At 45.8% G+C, this 24,469-nt stretch overlaps 1 long non-coding RNA gene across 1 annotated transcript; it reads left to right on the top strand.

The window, feature by feature from the left end:
* The first annotated feature begins 586 nt into the window (after window positions 1-586).
* Window positions 587-23,204, top strand: LOC122907044. Its single transcript, XR_006384672.1, has 4 exons — window positions 587-648; window positions 4,004-4,128; window positions 16,050-16,423; window positions 19,952-23,204. It is a non-coding gene; the product is annotated as an uncharacterized LOC122907044 (long non-coding RNA).
* Window positions 23,205-24,469: the final 1,265 nt, after the last annotated feature.

Genomic DNA, 24,469 nt, shown 5'->3' with positions numbered 1-24,469 from the left:
AAACTATTCTCAGACTTATGCCTTTCCATATAAATTTTAGAATAAATTTGTTGGCAAAACTTTACTGAGATTTTGATAGGAACTAGTATTGGTTTTGTTGATTTTTCTCTATTTTTCTATTCTTATTGATGTTGGATGTTATCTTTATTATTTCCTTCCTTTGCTTGCTTTAGAATTGTTTAGTTCTTTTGCTAGTTCTTTTTCCTCCCCCCATGTGTGCCATAACTTACATAAGACTTCAGCGGGTCCTCCCAACACCACCAACCCCCGCTATGAGTTCCAGCTGGGGTCGAGCCTCTCAGGAGTCCTCCGGGAACCTGGACGAAGGGAAGCAACTCCGGGGGCCCGGGCTCCCTTGTCCTCCAGGTCCTTCAGCTCGCGGGCGCGCGGGCCAGGGGTTCCACGGCCTGCGCGGGGCCGAGTGCGCCGCCTAAGCCGCGGACTTCCGCTTCCCGGCGCCGGCCCCGCGCTGCCCGCCCCCCGCCGCAGGGGTGCTCCGGGCTCCGGGGGCCGCCGCCCTTTGCGCTCCCCTGCGGGAGTGCGGGGCGGCCGGCCGACGTAGGTATTAAGCGGCTGCCCCGGGGGCGGAGGCAGAGCGGAGAGCCGGCGGCGGAGTCCGAGCAGCACGCGCGGCCAACTGTCCTGGCGGTGAGCACAGCCCCACAACCGCCGCTCCGGAGGCGGCGGGAGGGAGCGGGGCGCGAGCGGGCCTAAGCGGCGGGGCGGGGCGGCGCGACCTTCCCGGGCAGCCGGCGGACTTCTGGGGTCCGCGGCCCGCGCGCCGTCCACGCGCCCAGGTCGTTACGGACGTCTTGGGCCGGGGCTCGCGCCGTCAACGCGCCCAGATCGTTACGGACGTCTTGGGCCGGTGCTCGCGCCGTCCCCGTACCCAGGTCGTTAAGGGCGCCGTGGATCGGGGATCGCCGGACACTCCGGGGCTCCGCGGCTTCCTTTCCGTAGAGTCACCTGCAGGGAAGGGTGTCCTCTTTGCCCCCGCGGAGCGTCATCAGGCCTCTGGGCACCGCGCCGCCCGTGTCCGGGCCCGAGTGGGGGCGGTTATGAATGGGAGACTCTTGCAGGTTGTTGGGCTGGAGTCCGAGGACGAGAAAGTGGGAAGCAGTCTCCCTCGCGGGCCTGTGCCCTCCAGGATCTGGAGCCTCGGAGCCCGAGTGCCAGGCCGGCGTGTTAGCGGCCAGATGGGCCGGCATCGCAGCGCCTTGGGTCCCGCTCTAGTCCTGGGCGGGAGGGCAGCCGGGTCGGCTTGAGCCTGTGGTGCAGTCTTCTCCTTCTTGGTGTTACCTGGTGGAGCAGGGGGCCTTAGAGAGTTCTCCCAGGCAAGAGACTCATTTCCCCTGGGAACTTAAGAAGGCTGTGCGGCTGGCTGCTGGCAATGTTGTTTGTCTCTCTGGAGTCGGACCCACGTGTGCTTGCAGGGGAGGTAAAGGGGCGCGAAAAAGATTCAGCTTTTTAACTGGCTCAAGACTGAGTTTTAACGTTTGCTGACCAGTTTGCCTCCCCCAAGCCGAATGTATTTTTCCAGACTTCTTGAAGCCGCATCTTAAACCACACAGTAATTTGAGTCAGTTGCTGAGTTAATCTGTTAGATCCCATCACTGTTTATTTAGTATTTTAGTAATTCTTTGAGTTGCTACTTGTGGGATTTGATGCGTTTAAGTTTCGCTTACCGGAAGGGGTTAAATTCACAGCGATGACATATAGTAGGATCTATGCCTTTCTTATAAACTAAGAAATGTTGGCATCCCAAGAATTCAACCGATGGAGAAGCCACATGGTTTGGGCCCTGTGTGACTCTCCCCACTTGCCTCCATTTTCCCTCTAAAATGCAGGGTTCGGTGCTTGTTTTTTGCTTTTCTTTTTGGTCAGGTTGGAATACTCTGGAATTAAGTATTGCTTGGTAGGCACAGACCCAAAAGGCAAGACTTGAGTCCTCTGACTACTTAACTTGTATGACCTTGGAAAAGCTCTAGCTTTGTGGCCTCAGTTTTCCATCTGGAAAAGGAAGAGATTGGATTAGGACCCTCATAGCCTTCTCTAGGTACAGGATGGCCACAACCTCGTCAACTGTAGTTATTGATAACTGCCTCTCCTGTCCTATCAATAACATAAAATGCATGTCTTGTCTGTTTCACTTAGTTGCTTTTTCAAGTCCAGTACTATGCTTTTGCGGTTGCTGGTTTTACAATTTTTTTTTTTTTTGCAAAGAAAGCAAGATTCTTGGTGTCTGATCATTCACAACAGGTGTCAAGTGGTTTAAAAAGACTTCTTAGTGGATAAAATGATTTTCCGCTGACGTTTAGGTCCACGTTGGCATTCATTAATAACCCAGCTGGCCCACCACCCTCCAAATGGTGGCCTGAGTGGGAGCACAGAGGTCTTTAGCGTGATGAATAAAAATTGTTCTTTGGTATAGATGGAAAAAGTCACTTACTTAGTTTGAAAACCACACAGAATTGGTTGCTGAATTGGTTATCTTGATATTATGTGTTAATGAGCCACCTTTCCTTTTTTGTAAAAATCTGTATATTTAAAGTCCATTTCTCTGTGATAGTTGATTTTTGTCTAACAGTAGAGGAGTAGACTCTAGTTTTCCCTAACTTTTTAAGCTCTAGCCCAAAGATGCTGAAACAAGATACTAGGAGAGAAGCCTGGTTATCTGAATATTTTTTTTTTTTAATTTTGTTTATTTGACAGACAGAGATCACAAGTAGACAGAGAGGCAGGCAGAGAGAGAGAGAGGGAAGCAGGGCCCCGCTGAGCAGAGAGCCCCATGTGGGACTCGATCCCAGGACCCCGGGATCATGACCCGAGCCGAAGGCAGCGGCTTAACCCACTGAGCCACCCGGGCGCCCCTGGTTATCTGAATATTTTAGTGGTGCTCCAGTGATTCTTATCAAACAAATTTAGGACACAGTGTTGCTTCTCAAAAAGTGATTGGTGGCCAGTCATTATCAGCCTCCTCTGGGAGTTTGTAGTAACTGGCAAGGTTTCTGGTCCCACCTGAGGCCTAGCACATCAGAATGTGTATTTTAACAAGGTTCCCATGTGTTTTGTGTACATGGTTATGGTTGAGAAGGTCTGAAGAGGCCTTTGATGACCATGACTAATGCTTGGTGCTGTGCTCCATAGTTGTTTTTTTTTTTTTTTTTTTTTTTAAAGATTTATTTATTTATTTATTTGACAGAGAGAAAGCACAAGTAGACAGAGAGGCAGGCAGAGAGAGAAACAGGGAAGCAGGCTCCCTGCTGAGCAGAGAGCCCGATGCGGGACTCGATCCCAGAACTCTGAGATCATGACCTGAGCCGAAGGCAGCGGCTTAACCCACTGAGCTCCGTAGTTCTAAGAGCAGCTGTCCCTGTGGCTATTTTGATTGCCTTTATATTATGATAATAATTCTATTATTCACCTTTGATATGGGGGGACCTCCAGCTTAAGGGGCCCGAGGGCTCATCCTGCTCGTGGATGATCAGGAATTGAGACCCACGCATATGTCACTTAGCAGAACGTCTAAGCCATTACTTTCCAGACCTACTGTTTTGTGACCTCCTGAGAGGGACTCAACTCAGGCTGCTGTCTGAATTTAGAACTGAGCGTATTTGCCTGACAGTTCCACTTAGGCCTCTGAAAAACTAGTTTGTTATGGCTTGGGTGTCTGTGGTATTTGGCATTCACTTGTAAGATTTTCAGAAGGGTTCGTTGAAATGCTCCCTATGAGTGGCAATAGCTCCGATAACTCATGGAAGGGTTTTGACTTGTGAGTTTTTCATGGGGAGATGGTGGGCGAGTAGAAGGCAGGCCAATTGCTAAGCTGCATTGATACCTTGACTGCCTTTTTCCTTCTTTCTTTCTTTCTTTCTTTTTTTTTTTTTTGCAAAAGGGAGAACTGATCTCCCAGCTCCCAGAGGTTGAGGTCCCAGTAACCAAGCAGAGTTCTAGAGAAAGGCTGCAGAGGCTTCACTGATGGTGAGCTCTGGTCTCCTTTCAGGGATATGAGACACCCGTCATAAGCTCCGGAGAGGTGCCTTCCACAGAGACCAGCAGAGGAGTGGGCCAACATGAAGTCCAGTCCTGCCATCCAAGCTGCCATTGACCTCACAGCGGGGGCTGCAGGTAATCCCAGGGGAAACCCATCCTCTAGTCTTGGAGTACCTGCTACAAGTGGGATCCAGTGAAGGGGTGGTGAAAATACTGTTCTTGTCACTCCCAGAAGGAACATGCTTTCTCCTTGGAGGGAACCCATGTAATGGAGGGAATCCATGTAATCGAAGAGTAATGTCGTCTTCTAAGAACGGCAGAAGGTAGAGCAGTTCCCTTACAATAAAACTCTGAGTGTGGGTGCAGGGTGGGAATGTCCTCAGTTCACAGCTGGAAAACCTCACAGCTCAGAGTTGAAGTCCTTTGTCCATTGTCACACAGCTGGGATATGCAGGTGACGTGGGATTTCACTGCAAGCCTGGCAGTCTTCAGAGCCCTTGTAGGCCAGAATCCTACTATGCCGTCGGTCCAGGGAAGTCCTACTTACTGTCCTTATTGCTGCCAAGGAAAGAAAGGAGGACACTCTTTAGAAATGTCTTTGGTAACTGAGGCTGATTTTTGATGGTTTCTAAAGCCCTAAAAAGAAAAGACAGGCCCTAGGATTTGCCAGGGAAGGGTGGGCTGGGCAGGGGTTGAGGCCCAGCGCAGACTGTGGCCTCAAAAGGCACAGGTAAAGACGACTCCTGGGCAGCGCTTTCAACACACAGGCCAGTCTTTAGAAATATCACCTTTACTCAGCCTGAGGGCAGTAATTGGAAGTGTGTGCGTGGTGACTTGGTTCTCTAGGTTCCTGTGTTATTTTAGCGCCAGAGGAGTGCCGGGATGCTCCTGTTTCCCATATGAAAACCCTGGTTTAACCTTGCCCCTTAAACTGATTCCCTTTTTTAAGAAGAAAAAAATTTTTTTATTAACATATAATGCATTATCAGCCCCAGGGGTACAGGTCTGTGAATCGCCAGGTTCTTACACTGACTCTTATAAGGGCCTCAGCTCCTGGGAGTGGAGAGGCCAGAGGGGTGAGTTGCCTGTTGTCCTCTTATCCAGTGGGACCTCCCGGGTCAACAGATCAGGTGCAGCCAAGGGCCACCCTTGTCATCCCATCATTCCCTTAATTGTGAAAAAGAAGTTAGAGTTCAGAGAATAAAGGATTTTCTCCTGAACCAAAGGTCGATGGAGGTAGGCTAATTGAGAAAGGCTATAGACAGTGCATTACAGACTGATAAGAAGTACGGGCACCAGCTCCCAGTTTAGAGACCACAGGAGTGTCCTGGCCCAGGAGGAAGGGAAACTAAAGGTGGCCTAGGTGTCCACTGGCTTCTTGCCTGCTGAAGGCCTTGGGTCAGTCCCATACCAGCTGCAGCTGGTAAACCATGGCCCAACCAATGGCCCCATGCACCACTCCAACCCCCAGGCTACATTGGGATGTCCCTGACCATGGGAATGGTGGACCCATTTGCCTGCCTCTGGCACCCTCTTAACGGCCCTGCAAATGCTCTGGGCTCAGTTTTTGTCTCTACCATAGGGTGGTATTTAACCACAGGAGAGATTCTCAGCTTTTGGAATTAAATGTCTGTCAGTCAGTCTGCCAAAAACATAGAATGTGTTGTGATCGAATTTTCTTTTTCCTGGAAAGGCATTTCTGTGTGGACAGGTATTTGGGTGCGACTTATGTGCTTTACAGTAAATTTTAAAGATCCAGATAGCAGTTGTATTGTTGGGAGTCTGGTGTGTAAGGCATTGGGGGCATGTTTTTTAAAAAATATTACTTTGTTTTGGGCCTGTCTACATAATGGCCTTTAATTCTCCTGATAAGTAGTTGGGATTTCTTCCTGCCCTGGTCTCAGGGAGTCACCCCTCACTGATGTAGCATGGCCCTGCAGCATCTGTCTTTGGGGGACAACAGGCTCCTTGGAAGGGGTCCGTGCCAGGTGGACCTGGCAGGTGAGGGGTGAGAGGTGAGGGACTCCTTGGCTGGCAGGGGAGGCTTGTGTTAGTGACCTGAGAACTTCTACTGGGAGGTGCTTGGCATGCAAACGGGAAGCCATAGCCCCACTTTGGATGGGTGACAGTCTCCCAGTGTGGAGCTAGGAGGGCCTGCAGAGACCTTTGGATCTGATGCTCACTGTATAGTGTAAAGGACACCCTGAGAGGCCGAGTGTGTTTGCCCATGATTGTGCAGCTAGATGGTGTCCAGACAGGGCTAGGACGTTGGTTCCTTGGTTCCTTGACTGGTGCTGTTGTCTTGTTTTAAAACTCCGTAATGGGCAACAGCCCTCCTGGGGGTGGAGGTTAATTAATCTCAAGCCTCTGCTGCCAGCTCTCTGGATTGGGACATTGGGCCATCGTGGACTGAGGTGATCTCGGTGTAATATACACATGTTCTTTTCCGTGTCCCACCTTTTCTTTGAAATAGACCTCCCCCATTCAGCAGGTTTTTGGTCCAGTTCATCTGCTATAAAATGCTGGGAAGCTGGCACTGCCAGTCTGCTAGTGTAGGAGAAATTCCAGAAACTCCCAAGCAGCTAGGATGGGGGAGGATTTGAAGAAGATAGGTAACTGTATAATGTTGAAATGAGGCAGTGTGGAGCTCAAAAGTTAAGTTCCTTCATGAGGAACCTTGGTCTCCCTTTAAAATACAATAGGATCTCTCTTTCTTTCTTTCTTTAAAAAAAAATACACTAGTTTTTTGACAACTAGAACCCGCTCCCTGCTTTGAATTGGTTGCTGTATGCCTTAACTAGCCTAGCTTCTCACTGTGACCTAGACCATTGACGTTTATCCTCTCGTGCCAAAATTCATGATTCTCTTGGCCCTTTGGATGTCTTCTTTGGGAAAATGTCTATTCAGGTCATCTGCCCATTTTTAAATCAGAATGTTTAGGTATTTGTTGTTATTGTTGTTGTTGTTTGGTGTTGACTTACAGAATTTCCTTATATATTTTGAGTATTAACCCCTGGTCAGATGCATCATCTGCAAGTATCGTCTCTTGATGCATCATTTGGAAATATCCCCTCCCATTCAGTAGGTTGTCTTTTTGTTTTGTTGATGGTTTCATTCAGTCTGCAGAAGCGTTTTATTTTAGTGTAGTCCCAATAGTTTGCTTTTGTTTCCCTCACTTCAGGAGACCTGTCTAGAAAAACGTTGCTAGGCCAGTGTCAGAGGTCTTACTGCCTATGTTTTCTTCAGTTTTATATTTGTTTTATGTTCAGTTTTATGGTTTCAGATCTCACATTTAGGTCTTCAATCCATTCTGAGTTTATTTTTGTGGATGGTGGAAAGAATTTCCTTCTTTTGCATGTAACTGTCCAATTTTCCCAATACCATTTATAGAAGAGACTGTCTTTTCCACCATTGCATACGGCTGCTTCTGTTGTGGAGTAATTGACCCTGTAACTGTGGGTTTATTTCTGAACTTTTTATTTATTTATTTTTAAAGCTTTTATTTATTTATTTGACAGAGATCACAAGTAGGCAGAGAGGCAGGCAGAGAGAGAGGGAAGCAGACTCCCCGCTGAGCAGAGAGCCCGATGCGGGGCTTGATCCCAGGACCCTGGGATCATGACCTGAGCCAAAGGCAGAGGATTAACCCACTGAGCCACCCAGGCGCCCCTGAAACCTTTTTTTTTAAAGATTTTATTTATTTGACAGAGAGAGAGACCACAAGCAGGGGGGCGGGTGGCAGGTAGAGGGAGAGGGAGAGGCAGGCTCCCCAAGGAACAGAGGAAGCCTGATATGGGACTCAATCCCAGGACCCTGGGACCATAATCTGAGCTGAAGGCAATCACCCAACGAACTGAGACACCCAGGTGCTCAGTGTGAGTTTATTTCTGGGCCTCTGTTCTGTTCTTTTGATCTATTTATCTCTTTCTGTGGCAGTACTGTACTGTTTTGATTACTACTGCTTTGTAGTGTTTATTTTTTTTTTTTTGGAAAGAAAAGGTTTAATATAAAGATTCAAGATTCTCATCAATATTAATGATAAAGTTACCTTTCTCTTGATAAGAGCTCAACTTTTGCCTTTCTCGCTTTAACTTTTCTTGCCATATTTTTTCCCGTGTTTTTTCTGTTACTTTCACCCCATCTCTTCCTGTCTATGTTCCTATTGACAGATTCCCTCCCTCTCCCCAGTAGTTTACACTCGATCTTTAGCAAAAGGCCAAGAAGTGATCCCCAGTAGTTTAGAATCTATACTTATACATAAGCTACAATGATTAAATTCATTTTAACACACTCTTTAACTTTACTAACATCTAGGTTGTATCCGTAACCTTCTTTTCCTATATTCCCCAGGAGCACTGTTAGCTGTTCATCTTCCTCAGTAGAAATGTGGCATTTTATTTTTCTGTTTTCCTTTTTTGATGTGGGAGAAAGATAATCTGCATTGTGTGTATGTGTTTATAGTCACCCTAGATTGCTAAAGTATATCCTCCAGTGATTCTTTCAAAGAGGGTATGCAAGAAACAAACTGAATTCTTTCATATCAAAAAATGTCTTTATTTACCTTCAAAATAAAATGCCACTTTGGCTGGATGTAGGATTCGAGGTTTAAACGTTTTTCCATGCAGAAATTTTATGTTACTGCCCCATTTACTTCTAGCATCCAGTGTCCATAAGTCTGCTGTCAGTCTGATTCTTGTTCCTTTGTAGGTTCACGCTCCTCTTTCTGGAAGACTTTATGATTTTTTTTTTTATCCTTGGAATTCCCAGATTCCTAGGGGTCTCTATTCATCAATCTTACTGAGTATTTGATAAGCACTGTCAGTCTCAAGACTTGAATTTTTCTTGGCACCTGGGTGGCTCAGTTGGTTAAGCAACTGCTTTTGGCTCAAGTCATGATCCTGGAGTCCTGGGATCCAGTCCCACATCCAGCTCCCTGCTCACAGGGGGGTCTGTTTCTCCCTCTGACCCTCCCCCTCTCATGCACTCTCTCTCTCTCATAAATAAATAAAATCTTAGAAAAAAAAGACTTGAATCTTTCTTTAGCTCTGGGAAGTTTTCTTCAATTATTAATTATTTCCTCTGCTCTATTACCTTTATTATCTTTTTCTGGAATTCCTGTCAAATGGATGTTGGAGCTTCTGGATCTCTCCTCTATCTCTGGATCTTTCTTTATTATCTCTTTGGCCATTTGCATTGTAACCTTAGAACATTCTTCAAGTCAGTCTTCTAGATCATTCCTTGTCTCTTCAAGTATGTCTCTTCTGCTATTCAGAGCATCTGTGGAGTTCTTTACTTTCAAGACAGCTGGATGATAATTTTTAATATTTCTAATCTCCTCTTTTATCTCTTTAAAGTTATTAATACACTTCTAAAATTTTCTTCTCTTATATTATCTGTTTCTTTAGATGTTGGCACCTTTGTTTGCAGAATTTTGTGTCTGTTTTCCTTTAAACTGTGGTGATTCCTGATGGGAGTCAGGTGATTCCTGATGGGAGTACTCAAATTTGTACATAAATGTCTATTCTGCTTACCAGAACTTATCTCTAGTGACTTTGAGGGAGAGGCCAAACACAAGGTTAGACAGACCGTCCCAGTTCCTTGATTTATCAGCATATCTGTTTCCTCTTCATTCTGGGGTTTTTGTTCCATCCAAGGTTTCACCAATTTTCTTCTGAGTCCCAAGCCACATAATTTTTGCAATTTCTTTAAGTTCATCGGAGGCCTCTCTTTTCTCAGTCTGGAAGGCAAGTCTTTACATGTTCTACTTCAGAGTCCTCGCCTTCGTCCCATGATGAAACTACTTCCATTTCCTACCCTGAATTTTCTTCCTACTCTGGCTCAGAATCTTCTACTTCTTTAGTTACAATAATCTCCAAGGCATCTTTGGTGATTTCCTCAACTCCATGCTTCATATTTACCACAGTATGGCATTGGAAGATGGAATCCTTTCCTCACATTATTCCAAAGCCACCTCTTCTCCCTTCTTCCGCGCCTTCAAGCCTCCTGCCTCCCTCCTCTTCTAACTGTGAGCCGTCTTCCTGTCGAGCGTTTGTTTTTCCTTCCACTCTGAAGATCCTTCCTCCTGAGTCTCTGAGTTCTTCACCTCCTCTGCCTCAGCAACCTTTACCTCTTTAACAAATAGCTCAAGCCATCACCAGTTTCCTCCCTAGTTCCATGCTTTGAGTTTACTAGTTTTATCTACTTTTTCTTGAATTTGTATCTTCCTCCTTCCTTTTTTCATTTTGTGGGAGTGTATCTTTCAGTAATTCTTTCATAAATGATTTCTGGCTGGTAAATTTGATGAGTCTTTACATATCTGAAAAGGTCCTTCACCACCCTTAAGGCCTAAATGCTTATTTAACTGGATATAGAATTTAAATTCAAAATCACTTTCCCTTAGAATGTTGAAGACATTAACTCCATTGCTTACTAATATTCAGTGTTGCTGATGAAAAGTCTGCTGCCAATGCAAGTCTTGCTCCTTCATCTTCTCTGGAGGTTTGTAGAATATTCGCTTTATTCTTTAAACTGAGAGGGATTTTTTCCCCATCTTTGCTTTGGCCAGTTCGTCCTCTGCAATGTCTCTCTTCTCTCCTGTTACTTCTGTAGGATGCTCTGTCTCTGCGTCCATCAACTGTATTGCTTATGGCTTCTTCCCCCCTTCCCATGACTTTGTGTTTTTGTGATTCATCATGGGGCAGTTCCTTACCTTGGTTTGTCTTGTATGCTTTAACTTCATCTAATTTGCTAGTTACTTCTTTTATTCTAAAAATCAAATTTTCAATATCCTCAACTATTTTAGAGTGTGCTGCTTCTGTTTTCTTTTTTTTTTCCAATTTATTTATTTTCAGAAAAACATTATTCATTATTTTTTCACCACACCCAGTGCTCCATGCAAGCCATGCCCTCTATAATACCCACCACCTGGTACCCCAACCTCCCACCCTCCCGCCACTTCAAACCCCTTAGACTGTTTTTCAGAGTCCATAGTCTCTCATGGTTCACCTCCCCTTCCAATTTACCCAAATTCCCTTCACCTCCCTAACGCCCCTTGTCCTCCATGCTATTTGTTATGCTCCACAAACAAGTGAAACCATATGATATTTGACTCTCTCTGCTTGACTGATTTCACTCAGCATAATCTCTTCCAGTCCCGTCCATGTTGCTACAAAAGTTGGGTATTCATCCTTTCTGATGGAGGCATAATACTCCATAGTGTATATGGACCACATCTTTCTTATCCATTCATCTGTTGAAGGGCATCTTGGTTCTTTCCATAGTTTGGCGACCGTGGCCATTGCTGCTATAAACATTGGGGTACAGATGGCCCTTCTTTTCACGACATCTGTGTCTTTGGGGTAAATACCCAGAAGTGCAATTGCAGGGTCATAGGGAAGCTCTATTTTTAATTTCTTGAGGAATCTCCACACTGTTCTCCAAAGATGCTGCACCAACTTGCATTCCCACCAACAGTGTAAGAGAGTTCCCCTTTCTCCACATCCTCTCCAACACATGTTGTTTCCTGTTTTGTTAATTTTGGCCATTCTAACTGGTGTAAGGTGATATCTCAATGTGGTTTTAATTTGAATCTCCCTGAGGGCTAATGATGATGAACATTTTTTCATGTGTCTGATAGCCATTTGTATTTCTTGATTGGAGAAGTGTCTGTTCTATAGCACCAAGAACCATAAGATACCTGGGAATAAACCTAACTAAAGTAAGGTAAAGGATCTGTACTTGAGGAACTACAGAACACTCATGAAAGAAATTGAAGAAGACACAAATAGATGGAAGACCATTCCATGCTCTTGGATCGGAAGAATAAACATCGTTAAAATGTCTATACTGCCTAGAGCAATCTATACTTTTAATGCCATTCCAATCAAAATTCCACCGGCATTCTTCAAAGAGCTGGAGCAAATAATCCTAAAATTTGTATGGAATCAGAAGAGACCCCGAATCGCTAAGGAAATGTTGAAAAACAAAAATAAAGCTGGCGGCATCACCTTACCTGATTTCAAGCTTTATTACAAAGCTGTGATCACCAAGACAGCGTGGTACTGGCATAAAAACAGACACATAGACCAGTGGAACAGAGTAGAGAGCCCAGATATGGACCCTCAACTCTATGGTCAATTAATCTTTGACAAAACAGGAAAAAATATACAGTGGAAAAAAGACAGTCTCTTCAATAAATGGTACTGGGAAAACTGGACAGCTATATGTAGAAGAATGAAACTCGACCATTCTCTTACACCGTACACAAAGATAAACTCAAAATGGATAAAAGACCTCAACGTGAGACAGGAATCCATCAGAATCTTAGAGGAGAACATAGGCAGTAATCTCTTTGATATCAGCCACAGCAACTTCTTTCAAGATACGTCTCCAAAGGCAAAGGAAATAAAAGCGAAAATAAACTTCTGGGACTTCATCAAAATCAAAAGCTTCTGCACAGCAAAGGAAACAGTCAAAAAAACAAAGAGGCAACCCACGGAATGGGAGAAGATATTTGCAAATGACAGTACAGACAAAAGGTTGATATCCAGGATCTATAATGAACTCCTCAAACTCAACCCACACGAAACAGACAAACACATCAAAAAATGGGCAGAAGATATGAACAGACACTTCTTCTATTTTCTTAATCCTGTTTTTTGTGTGACTATATCTTTTATTTGTTACTACTCCTTTTTGGTATGAGAATTCTTTGGATTTTTCTTTCTAAAATTTCCTTCAGGTCATCTTTTAAAAAGGATTTTAAGTTATTTACTTGAAAAAGAGAATGAGCACAAGTGTGAGTGCAAACAGTGAAGGGAGGGGCAAGAGGGGCGGAGAGAGAGAGAGGGAGAAGCAGGCTCTCTGCTGAGCAGGGAGTCCGTTGTGAGCTTGGATCCCAGGACCCTGAGGTCATGACCTGAGCTGAAGGCAGATGCTTAACTGAGTCACCCAGGCACCCCTCCTTCAGGTCATTTTTAAGAAATTGTCTTATCTTTTCAACCACTAAGTCCAGGTTTTCCATCAAGCCTTTAAACTTCCTCATGATAACTACTGACGTGTCTCTGCATTTTCAGTCTAATACCTGAGCCATCTTCTGGTCAGTTTCTGTCAACCGAATTCTTTCCCCATGGTGATATTTTCCTATTTCTTTGTGAAAGTCTAGTAAATCCTTCCTTCCTTTCTTCCTTTCTTTCTCTGAAGATTTTACTTTTAAGTAATCTTTTTTCCCAATGTAGGGCTCGAACTCACAACCCTGGGATCCAGAGTTGCATACTCTTCTGACAGCCAACCAGGCATGCCAAGTCTAGCAATTTCTGACTGTACATCAGACATTGGTGATATGTATTCAAAACAGGAGTATTTTATTTTTCTGAAGAGTAATTTTTGTTTTTTCCGTCCCGCTAAACTCTCCCAAACTAAAAAACATTATATACATCTATGTATACATATCATCCAGTGAGAGTCTTCATCTACAAGGAAGTTATTTGCAGAGCAGTATTTGTCTTCAGCACAGCTGTGTCTCAGTGCCTCAAAAAGGGGTCCAGCCTGAGGACACATACACATGCACACTAGCGCATGCAGGCCAAAGGCTTTGTAGTATATCTAGAAATCTGGGATTGGAATACCTCTATCTTTGTTGTTCTTTCTCGAGATTGCTTTGTCTACTCAAGAACCTTTGTGCTTCCCTGCGAATTTTAGGATTATTTGTCTGTTCTTTGAAAAATGCTGGTGGTATTTTGGTAGGGATTGCACTGAATCCATTGATTTGCTTTGGGTAACATGGACATTTTAACAATGTTTGTTCTTCCAATTCATAATCATGGTACAGTGTTCCATTTGTGCTGTCTTCAGTCTCTTTCTCATTGCTGTATAAGTTGCAGAGAACAGGTCTTGTACCTCCTCGGTTAAGTTTATTCCTAAGTCTTTTATTCTTTTTGTTGCAATTATAAATGGGATTGTCTTCTTAATTTCATTCTCTGCTACTTTGTTATTAGTGTAAAAGAAATGCTGTAGATTTCTGTATATTTCGTATCCTACGAATTACTTCATTTATCAGTATTTATTTATTTGACAGAGAGAGACCCGCGGCAAGAGAGGGAACACAGCAGGGGAATGGGAGGGGAAGAAGCAGGCTTCCCTGCCCAGCAGAGAGCCTGATATGGGGTTGGATCCCAGGACCCTGGGGTCATGACCTGAGCCGAAGGCAGATGCTTAATGACTGAGGCACCCAGGCACCCTCTTCATTTATCAGTTCTAATAGTTTTTGTTGTTGTTGTTGTTTGTAAAGTCGTCTTTTTGTGAAGTTCTTTTTTGTGAAGTTTTCTTTTTTAAAGTAGACTTCATGTCCACTGTGGTACACAATGAGGTGCTTGAGTTCATGACCATGAGCGTAAGACCTGAGCTGATATCAAGAGTTGGATGCTGGGGCGCCTGGGTGGCTCAGTGGGTTAAAGCCTCTGCCTTCGGCTCGGGTCATGATCCCGGGGTCCTGGGATCGAGCCCCACATCGGGCTCTCGGCTTCGCAGAGAGCCTGCTTCCTCCTCTCTCTCCCTGCCTGCCTCTCTTGCCTACTTGTGATCTCTGTCAAATAAATAAATAAAATCTTAAAAAAAAAAAAAAAGAGTTGGATGCTTAACCAGCTGAGCCACCCAGGTGCTCCTAAGGTTTTCTGTATGTATTATCATGTCCTGTGCAGATAGTGACAGCATAACTTCTTCCTCACCAATTTGAATGTGCCGCTTCCAGTCGGGGACGAGAGAAGAATTAGGCACAAACAAGTCAGCTGCGAGAGACTGGGAGCAGGGGACAACAGTCGAAAAGGACTGCTGCCACGAGCAACTCCACAGTCTCACTTTATTGGATAGAAACAATAGCCAACGGAAGGATTGATGAAGGTCAAACGTTAATCTTGTCTTGCAGACAAGCAAGAAGGAGGATAAAGTTTATAGTTAAACAAGCACATTCAAAGGACTCATCTAACAATGGCGATTCTGGGAAGAGAAAGGAGCAATAATGGATAAGGGAAGCAGGGAAGCAGGCCGTTTTCGTTCCACCCTGAGCTGACCAGGCGTTCCCAGGTGCTCGGCTTCCCTGAAGCAGGCGGCATCCAGCCCTGGGCGGGCCGGGCATTCCCGGCTGCCCGGCTTCGGTGAAGGGGTGGCCTTCCGCCCTGAGCGAGCCGGGCATCCCCAGCTGCCCAGCTTCCTGGTTGTATATCATCCTTCTCCCCAAAGACCTGTTGCCAGTGTATGTATTAAGGCCATATCTAAATGTACTTGGTAACTAGTACAATCCTCCAAGGGTTACAGTTTAAGTAACAAATTGTTCCGAGGGGCAGCAGCATGAATGCCTTGTATTTCTCGTGTGATTGCTGTGGCTAGGACTTCTAGTACCATGTTAAATAAGTGGTGAATATGGACATCTCTGTCTTGTCTCTAATCATAGAGGGAGAACTGTCAACTTTTCACCATTGAGTGTGATGTTAGCTGTGGGTTTATTATGCTGAGGTGTGTTCCCTCTAAACCTACTCTGCTGAAATCCATCCATTTCATGTTGTACTTTGTCAAATGCTTCTCTGTATTTGAGATGATCATATGGCTTTTGTCCTCTTGCTAATTGGTGCATTCCACTGATCAATTTCAGAATATTGAAACCACCCTTGCATCCTTGGAATAAAGCCTGCTTGATCTTGCTGAAGGATTTTTTTTTCCTGTATTGTTGAATGCCATTCGCTGTTATTTTATTGAGGGGGATTTTTGCAACTGTGTTCATCAGAGAAGTTAACTTGTAATTTTTTTTGTACTATCTTCACTTTTGAGGTCAGGGTAGTGCTGGCCTCCTAGAATGAATTTGGAAGTTTTCTATTTTTTTTGGAATGGTGTTTGAAAGATAGGGATTAACTCTCCTTTGTATTTGATAGAATTCACTTGTGAATCCATCTAGTCCAATTTAGTTTGTTGGGAGGTTTTTGTTTTGTTTTTTGATTACTGATGCAATGTCATTACTAGTAATTGGTCTGTTCAAATTTTTTTCTTTTACTTTATTTTTCCTTTAGATTTTATCTATTTACTGAGCATAAGCAGGGGGATCAGCAGACAGAGAGGGAGAAGCAGTCTCCCTAATGAGCAGGAGACCAATGAGGGGTTCGACCCAAGACCCTGGGATCAGGACCTGAGCTATCCAGGTGCCTGACCGGGCAGCTCTTTGACACCTTGAAAGTGAAGATGCAGACGTTCCCTGACCTGTACCGGGGCCTCACCGACTGCTGCCTGAAGACCTACTCCCAGGTGGGCTTCCGCGGCTTCTACAAGGGGACCAGCCAACGTTGATCGCCAGCATCGCCGAGAACTCGGTCCTCTTCATGTGCTACGGCTTCTGCCAACAGGTGGTGCGGAAAGTGGTTGGATTGGAGAAGCAGGCCAGGCTGAGGTGAGTTGTGGGCACTAACACTTTCTTCCTTTGTTTAGGAAAGACAACGTTGTTGCCCAGTCAAAACTTTTATGATACCTTATGGGAAGAGTGTTTCCTTTTTTAAAATAACCACATTGTTTCTGATTGTGAAGTTGTTCATGTAAAACTTGCAGAAGGCTGGTCAGTAATGCACCGTGGAGAAGGAGGTGCCCTTACGTGCTGGTGTTCTTCAGGAAGATGCTTTTCAGATTCCACTGGTGGTACTGCTTCTCTTGTGGGCATCAGGGCTGGAGGGGAGCCATAGGTGCACTTGTGAGCTGAGCTTTGGGTTCCCCTTCATCACAGTGCAGAGGACTGGAAGAAGCTGCCTGAGCCAGACAGGCTGGAAGCAACTTGGAATTTTAGGAGGAGCTGGAAGCATCTGTGAAGATGCGGATGGACTGACTCTTTGGCCAAGTCTGCCCAAACATCGGACTTGGGCTTGTGCTGCGTTCCCCCCTTGCATATTTATTTACACAGAGACCATAGAGGATTCAGGAACCACTGGCATGTGTAGCCCTCCCTTTTTTGAACATTGATTTATTTTAAATCATTGGAAATTGTATCAGGTTCATGGTTGGGCAGATAGCCGTATGGGTTGTTTCGGTAGGAACTGGAAACCCATTGGCAACTCCGGTCCCACCCGACTGTAGGCCCCTTCTGTACAGAAGTGTTCTCTGGAGACGCCTAGGGATCTCAAAGATGTGCCCTTTTGTAAGCAGGAGTTTTTTCTTCATGGATGGAACATATTTTTTAAAGGCTTGGGACTGGATGGAATCACCCAGGGAGATAGCATCTATAGAGGGCTGTTATGGTTTCCTGAACCTTCCAGCACAGAAGTGTCATGAAGAGGAAAAGGAAGTAAAGCAATAAGCAGGAGAGAAACCAGGAGAGTGTGGGATCTCATGCTAGAGAGTGACAGAAAGAACATTGTAGCCACTGTCACTCTTCCTGCTAGAGGGGGACACTTTCTCTGGGACAAGATGGGAAGTTTTGGTCCACTGCGACATTCCCAGAGGAGGATGCTTATGGAGAAGATGGACGTAGGAAGCAGCCACATGAGTTCCTGGAGGAAGTCCTACAGCCAAGAAGCCATTCTGTTTCATGTGGTCTCACCCCGTACCCTCCTCTCCGGTCCTGGTGAGGCAGGAGGGAGCTGCATCTTCATCCCACAGAACGGTGTTTGCTTATTACCTGGCAGGGAAACACTACCTTAGAGGTGATGGAGCTGGGGCACCCACACCTGTCCTGTTTTGTTCATCCCTCCTCATGATCCTATGAGAGCAGCAGAGCTCTCCCTGCTGTTCTCTTTTAAAGATGGGGACTCCAACTTGCAGATACTGGCTTAGGATCCTATTACTTGAGCTCATAACTGAGCACAGGACCCAGAGCTGTGTCTTCCGAGTCCCCATCCAGAACTCTTGCCGGAAGACCAGAGTCGGGGCTCTGGACTTTGGTAGGGGTCAGGTCTAGAGGAATGCGTGTGGTCAGTAGAGGCAATGAAAGGAAAGCACTGCTTCGAAGAGCCTGCTGTGAATTACAGCAATGATTCCGTAAATATTTGCATGTCCTTGGCTTGAATGCCACCCCGAGTAGAGTTCTCCTTTGACCTTTGTCCACATGGGGTCCTAACACAGCAGGAGGGTTCAGGTACATGTTTGTTGAATGGGTGATAAGCAACCGATGCTTACCAAATCCCATCCTGTGCCCGCTGTGGTTTCATTTCTGGGTCTAACGCCTCTCCTGCAGGTGCAGCCTGGGGCCCCGCGTGCCTCACTGGGTGCCCAGATAGGCGAGAGGACTCAAAGTCCACTGCAGGTGTGCTTTGGCCTTGCTGTTGCACTAGAACAGCGTGCTCATACTCAGGCCGCCGAATCTTAGGCTGAAGGGCTTCCACACCGATAGATGCCATCTTTGTTTCCGCAAACCTGGCCGTTCTGGCTGCTGGTCAGCAAATTGATGAAAGGTGCCCGAGGGAAACGAAGCCTGGATCTGCAGGCTGGCCAAAGGACTGCAGAAGCCACTTGAAGCTTTGGTCTTGACAGTCCGCTGAGTAGGTGTGAACCATGTTGGACAGTTTCCATTCGCTAGAAGCTGAGCACCAGCAGAGTTGCATGTCGCCGGGTAATGGCCTCATACCCGATTCTCTGAAATGAGAAGCAAGTCTGGAACACAAGCAGGGTCTCCCTCCTGGAAGAAAGCCTCGCTCCCCACCAACTCTTCTGGGAGCAGACAGGCTTGGGCGCCGTCCTCCGTCTGCCCATGGCGCCGATGCCAGGTCACCAGGGAACAGAAGGTTGGGGCTGAGATGGGAGGCGGCCCTTGATTTTCTCTTCCTGTCTGACCTTCGTTTATGTGACTGTTTAACGGAACCCTGGACAGTCGCATGTGCTCGGTCTGTTAGGCTTTTGCTCACGGTTTGGGGAAAGCTTGGGAGGGGATCTCCGTAGCCAGGGGAGGGGGTCGCCTCACGGGGGGGTGGTGTCCTGGTGGTTAGGTGACGGCAGGCTGCTGGCTTGAACAGGTGAGAGTCAGGGAGCCAGTCCTGTGAGCAGCTCACTCTTCCTGCCCAGTCCCGGGTGCCTGCAGAGCTCTTGTGACCGAACACTCCCGGGCTGGAAGGGATCTTATTTTCTGACCCTTCTGAACGCTCCAGAGAATTCCTGACAGTTAATTTCTCAGACTTTTCCCCGTATTTTTGAACTCGGATGGGACCTCGCTTTCACAGCCCTGCTGGTGACTGTGGCTGGTGGTACCAGACCCTCCTGTGGTGAAATGAATGCTTGTGTTTCCGTGCATTTGTTTCTCCGTTTAGATTCCCTGTGTAGCCATTTTACCTCCAGCCCTCGAGCTTGCTGACCCCCTCCTTCACCTCCCTCCTCCCCCATCCTCGCTCCTGCTGCCCTCTGTGGCTGAGGTCAGGAGGTCATCAGCAGAACTGGGAAATCTTTTTTGCAATGAGCAGCTTTTTGGTTAAAGATTTATTCTGGGCTTTCATCTGCAACAGTTACTTTGTACATGTGGTTGTTCCAGGTTGGATTTGGGGCATGCAGGGATGGCCCCGGAACCTTGCTTTATGAAGCTTGGTGGCAGATAAGCCGAAGTATTGTGATGGTGTGTCTTTGGGGCGGTGGCCTCTGCAGAGTAGCTTAGGGGTGGGGGATACATTCCGTGCGTGTTGCCATGACTGTGACTAATAAAAGCAGCTGGATCTTGCAGTCAGGCAGACCCAGGTCTGAATCCTAGCATTGCCACGTGGTAGTGGTGTGACTTCAGGTACATTAGGTATTCTATGCACGGTTTTTCCACATGAAATTTGGGGTGTCGGCATCGGTGTTGGCCTCCCAGGGCTGGGGTCCTTAGATGAAACCGCATGTGCGAGTTCCCAGTGGGCACTCGGCAAAGGGTTCCTCTCCTTTGTTCCTTGCTCTCCCTTACAGCCGAGTGCTTTGCGTGGGGAGTGCTGAATGAATGAATGACCGGACTCCCGTGCTGGTTTCTTTCCAGTGATCTGCAGAACGCAGCCGCAGGATCCTTCGCCTCTGCCTTTGCGGCCCTGGTGCTCTGCCCCACTGAGCTCGTCAAGTGCCGGCTGCAGACCATGTATGAGATGGAGGCGTCAGGGCAGATCGCCAGAAGCCACAAGTAAGCGCTGTTCGGGCACAAACGCAGGGTCTCTCGTTGCCTTGCTGCATTGATTATATGTCAGTTTTATATTCTACTAAAACTCAGTGGCAGAGAAAGAGATTTATCTACTCCAAAATACTGTGTTTTTAGAACTCTTTCCCCTACCAGTCAGAGGGGGACTTCCTAAATGACCTTTCAGAGGGCCGGATCCACTCCTGCTCCCTCAACGGACCACTGTCTGCAGATGTTTCTCACCTGGACGTGGAGAGGCCGAGAGATCCTCTCACTCTTGGCTCATTGAGCGCATGAGGCAGCGTCCCCGGCTGTGTTGGAGGCACACAGCAGACAGCTTTGAAACCGTGTCTGAGAGCTGAGCCTTTAGAAATGCCAACTTGGTTTCCAAGATGAATATTTGGTGCCCAATCCTACCTTGGTAGGATTGCAGATGATTTCTTTGGACCGTCTATGGCCTGCTGATGCACTTTGGCCCACTCACTCACTCGCTGCCTCCACCGACCAGAAACCCTTCCCGGGAGCAGAGTGCCAAAGCCAAGAGAAGCCCTTGTTCCCTGTCTGGTGCCTGAAGGACAGCGCTCGTGGGCAAGGTCCTCTTTCGGATGGAACTGGACAGAACAGAGGGCTTGTCCTCCACAGTGAGTGATGTTGGGGTGACCCTCTTGTTTACGTTTATCTCAGGATCACTAACTGCCATATTTCTTATTGGGTTGGAGCCTTTTACATTTGGTACTGGCAGTCCGTGGATCTTCAGGATTGTATATAGGGGGTGACTTTACAAAGCAATGAAACAAGCCAAGTAATTTTATTTAGCTATGCCATACGAATGCACTAACCACCACCACAAAACTCCAGGTTACCTGGTGTAAGAGGGTCCCTTCTCGTCCCCACTTAGGCAAGCCTCATCACACCGTGCTGCTCCAAGACCAGCAAGGGCTCTCTCGGAAACCAGTGTTCTTAAGCAGGCTGACACTGCTAACCTCTGTCCCGTGTGTGTGTGTGTCCTTGTTGGCACAGTGTCCCCCTCGAGTGAAACCTCTGGTTTCCTGAAGCTTTTTGTTCTCTGCAGAGGCTCTGTGCTAACTCTAGCCCTGCGCCAGAAGCCAGATGGTCGGGGCAGTGAGCAGCTGCTCTTTCTGTGTACTGCAGTTGTGCAAGTCGGTCCCCCAGCAGCATTCTTCTGCCTGCTTGTGTGGATGGGGTTGATGTAGCAGGAAAGTGTTCTATTTTTTTTTTTTTAATAGCTAAATTTCCTATTATGTTTGGGTATCTATACCAGGGTAGTCAGATCTATTTGAAAAAAACCAGTATCATTCTGATGTACCATGATGTAAGATTCTCGAGTTGTTCAAGGAAGTATTTATGTCAGGTTGTAAGGAGACAAGCCTGTAAATTCTCTTTATGTGAGCAAAAGCACAAGAGTGTAGCAACTCAGTGGCCAGGAATTTGGATGCATCTTGGAGGGTTAGGGAAGAGGAACCCTAACTGTAATCTTCTTTCAAAAAGCAAGTCTTGAAAATTGGGGTTTTCTTCCTTAGTGCCAGCTAAGTATCTACCCCCCCACCCCACCCCCTCCCCTGTCCATTTACCTAAGCCTGCCACCTGGTCTGCCCCTCTGGCTTATGGCTGCATGCATGTTCAAGGGAACAGTACAAACTGTTTAGCGGCAACATGTGTTTCTGTAACACGAATTATAGCAAGTAATGTAGTCAGAGCTTTTCCTAAAAAGCCTTTATATGGGCTGTTGCACTGGTAGCTGAGACCCTTTGAGGGCTATTTGGAGGGAAAGAGAGCACCTGCATCCAGGCATGTTCATAAATAAGGACATTTTATTTATATAATATATAAATATATAAACATATACATAATGATGTTAAGGTAACAACATCCAGCAATGAAGAGAATAGGATTCCTTGTGGACACTGGACTAACCAGTGTTGATAGTGAAAAAATGATCTTCACAGAGTTTTCCTACATTTAAATGAAGTTGGCTTGGAGCAGAGTCTGTGTCAGGGGGTGTACTTTAAAATCATCTAGATTTCTCTAGGCAGACATTTCCTTTGACTTCACAGTGATGTTACAAAGAGAATCTACTGTAACGTCTGCTTATGTTTACCCAGATTCTCTTGTCCTCCAAGGACTGCCTGTTATTGAAGCTTGTATCACAAGCTCTGCGGGGACTGCTTATAGGAACGGTCATGTGGGCTCAAGCCTTGTTCTGGTGTCAGTCGGAGGTTTGTTAAATAGCTTAGAACTGACCTCTTCAATCTGACATTACACATGTGAAAGCAGGGACTACTTGCCCAAAAATACATAATAAACCTCACGCAATATTGTGAGGAATCATTTTAAATGTTATTTTGATATGAAAGTTCTTTTCAAACTTTTAACTTTGTCACACAGTCCCCAGAAACAGTAGTTGTCTCAACTCTGGCATATACGTCCTTCAGGAAAGAAAAAGGACCATTAACCTTGCATATTGTATATACTTAAGGTTGTCAAAAATGTGTATGTAAATGTAACTATAAGTATACATGCAAGGAAGGAGGGTTAGGAGACCTAAATGTGTGGCAGGGATTGTGGAGAACAGGGTTCTGTCCCAGATGGCACTAGTATCTCACTTCTTCAAAATACAGCTCGACTGCAAACTCCTCACGGTAGATTTTCCATGTTTTTTTTTTTTTTATGGGGATTATCGATTTCATTTCGTGGAAGGTAAAGCCTAGGAAAGAAGAAACATGTTTCAAGCACAGAAGGCCAACCAGGGTTAGTCTTAGTCCCTCTCCTGTGCCTCAGTTGGCACATACAAGTGGAAGGGCTTGGTAACATCTGGGATCGCCAATGTTGGGGCAGTCAGTAAGGCTGTTTGTCATTCCCGAAATGCTCCTTCTGCCGCAGTTGTCCACTCTACCATAGTGAGTCCTCCCTTAGCCAGTTCACAGAGAGGTCGCACCATCTCTGCAAACCGCAGTATCCACAGCTTGCAGCAGCCCACCGTCCCAAGGAACTCCCTCATGGAGACCGAAGCCTAAATAAGTGGCGGCTCTGACAGAGCTGTGTTTTTATTGCTGACACCCAATACCCTTTTCCCTGCAGAGTTTGTAAGAGAGCTCTCGTCCCCCACAAGCAAGACCCATAGTCCTCAGTGGCTATTTCTACTATTCCCACTAACTCAGTCCTCCTTCAAGTACTAGAGAACTAGAATCCTAGAGAACTTCCAGACTCAGGAACGAATTTTTAGATAGGGAAGAAGTTTCTCTGGAATAATAATCTTCAGTTAATTTTTTAAAAAAGATTTCCCAGTTTAGTCACTAGAAAGTTATTTTGAAATGGGAGACTATTGATTTTTTTTTAAGATTTTATTCATTTATTTGACAGAGATCACAAGTAGGCAGAGAGGCAGGCAGAGAGGCGGGGTGGGGGGGGAAGCAGGCTCCCTGCTGAGCAGAGAGCCAGATGTGGGGCTGGATCCCCAGACCCTGGGATAGTGACCTGAGCTGAAGGCAGAGGCTTTAACCCACTGAGCCTCCAAGGTACCCCTTAAATAGTATTTTTAATCTAATATTTAGCTTATGAAAAATGAGAATGTTTGCCATTGTCATTACTCTGAACATGAGTGTGTAACTTCTGCTGAGAAGTCACAAAGTGTACAAGTGTTATTCTTTACATAACAAATTTCTAAGCTTCAGTGGTTTTGTTTTCTATTGAAATCATCAAGCAGAACTGCCAACAACTAACAATGTTGATCACGTTAAAGTTTGTGCCCTCCTTCACCCCCTGCTTGCTCCCTGTTATGGGAAAATCTGTTCAATAGTGAAATGGTATGTTTGTGGAAGCAAGTGACCTCGATGGTTCCCATACCAGACAGCTACCCTTTGATCGCTGAAGCCGGTCTGAACACTAGCTCAGTCAGTGGTCCGAAGCAGAAGCTCCACTACAAGAAGTACTAGTCCGGGCAGTGTTGCTTAATTTTGTGATTCTCAAGGGCCATGAGATGAAAACTCTCTCATGTGTGGGTATTCTTGTCATTAATACTGACAGTCAGTTATCAATGCAGCTGCTGCTTGTAGAAATGGATGAGGTCTTTGGACATAAAGTGGCATCGGTCTCTGGTCAGCACGATGTAAACTAGGTTGGAGGACTATTGTCCAATTTATATAGAAAAAACCACCTTGCCTTAATTTTGATAGGAATGGCAAGAAAAAGCCATTTTTTAAAGTCTCCTTTGTGTCGTGAGCGGAGGGTTATAGAGGTTAAGTGCTGTGTGTCTAAGGGCTCTAATTGTTCAACATATATAGAAAGGAGGGAAAAGGAGGAATTTTAATCCCCTTTGGAATTAGTTTTTAGTATCATTTTTACTATGAAAATTAACTTTTTTTTTTT

The sequence above is a fragment of the Neovison vison genome, chromosome 5, assembly GCF_020171115.1.
Source record: "Neovison vison isolate M4711 chromosome 5, ASM_NN_V1, whole genome shotgun sequence".
Classification (NCBI taxonomy): Eukaryota; Metazoa; Chordata; class Mammalia; order Carnivora; family Mustelidae; genus Neogale; species Neogale vison.
Note: the sequence above shows the minus strand (reverse complement) of the source record. Positions and strands in the feature narration are given on the sequence as shown.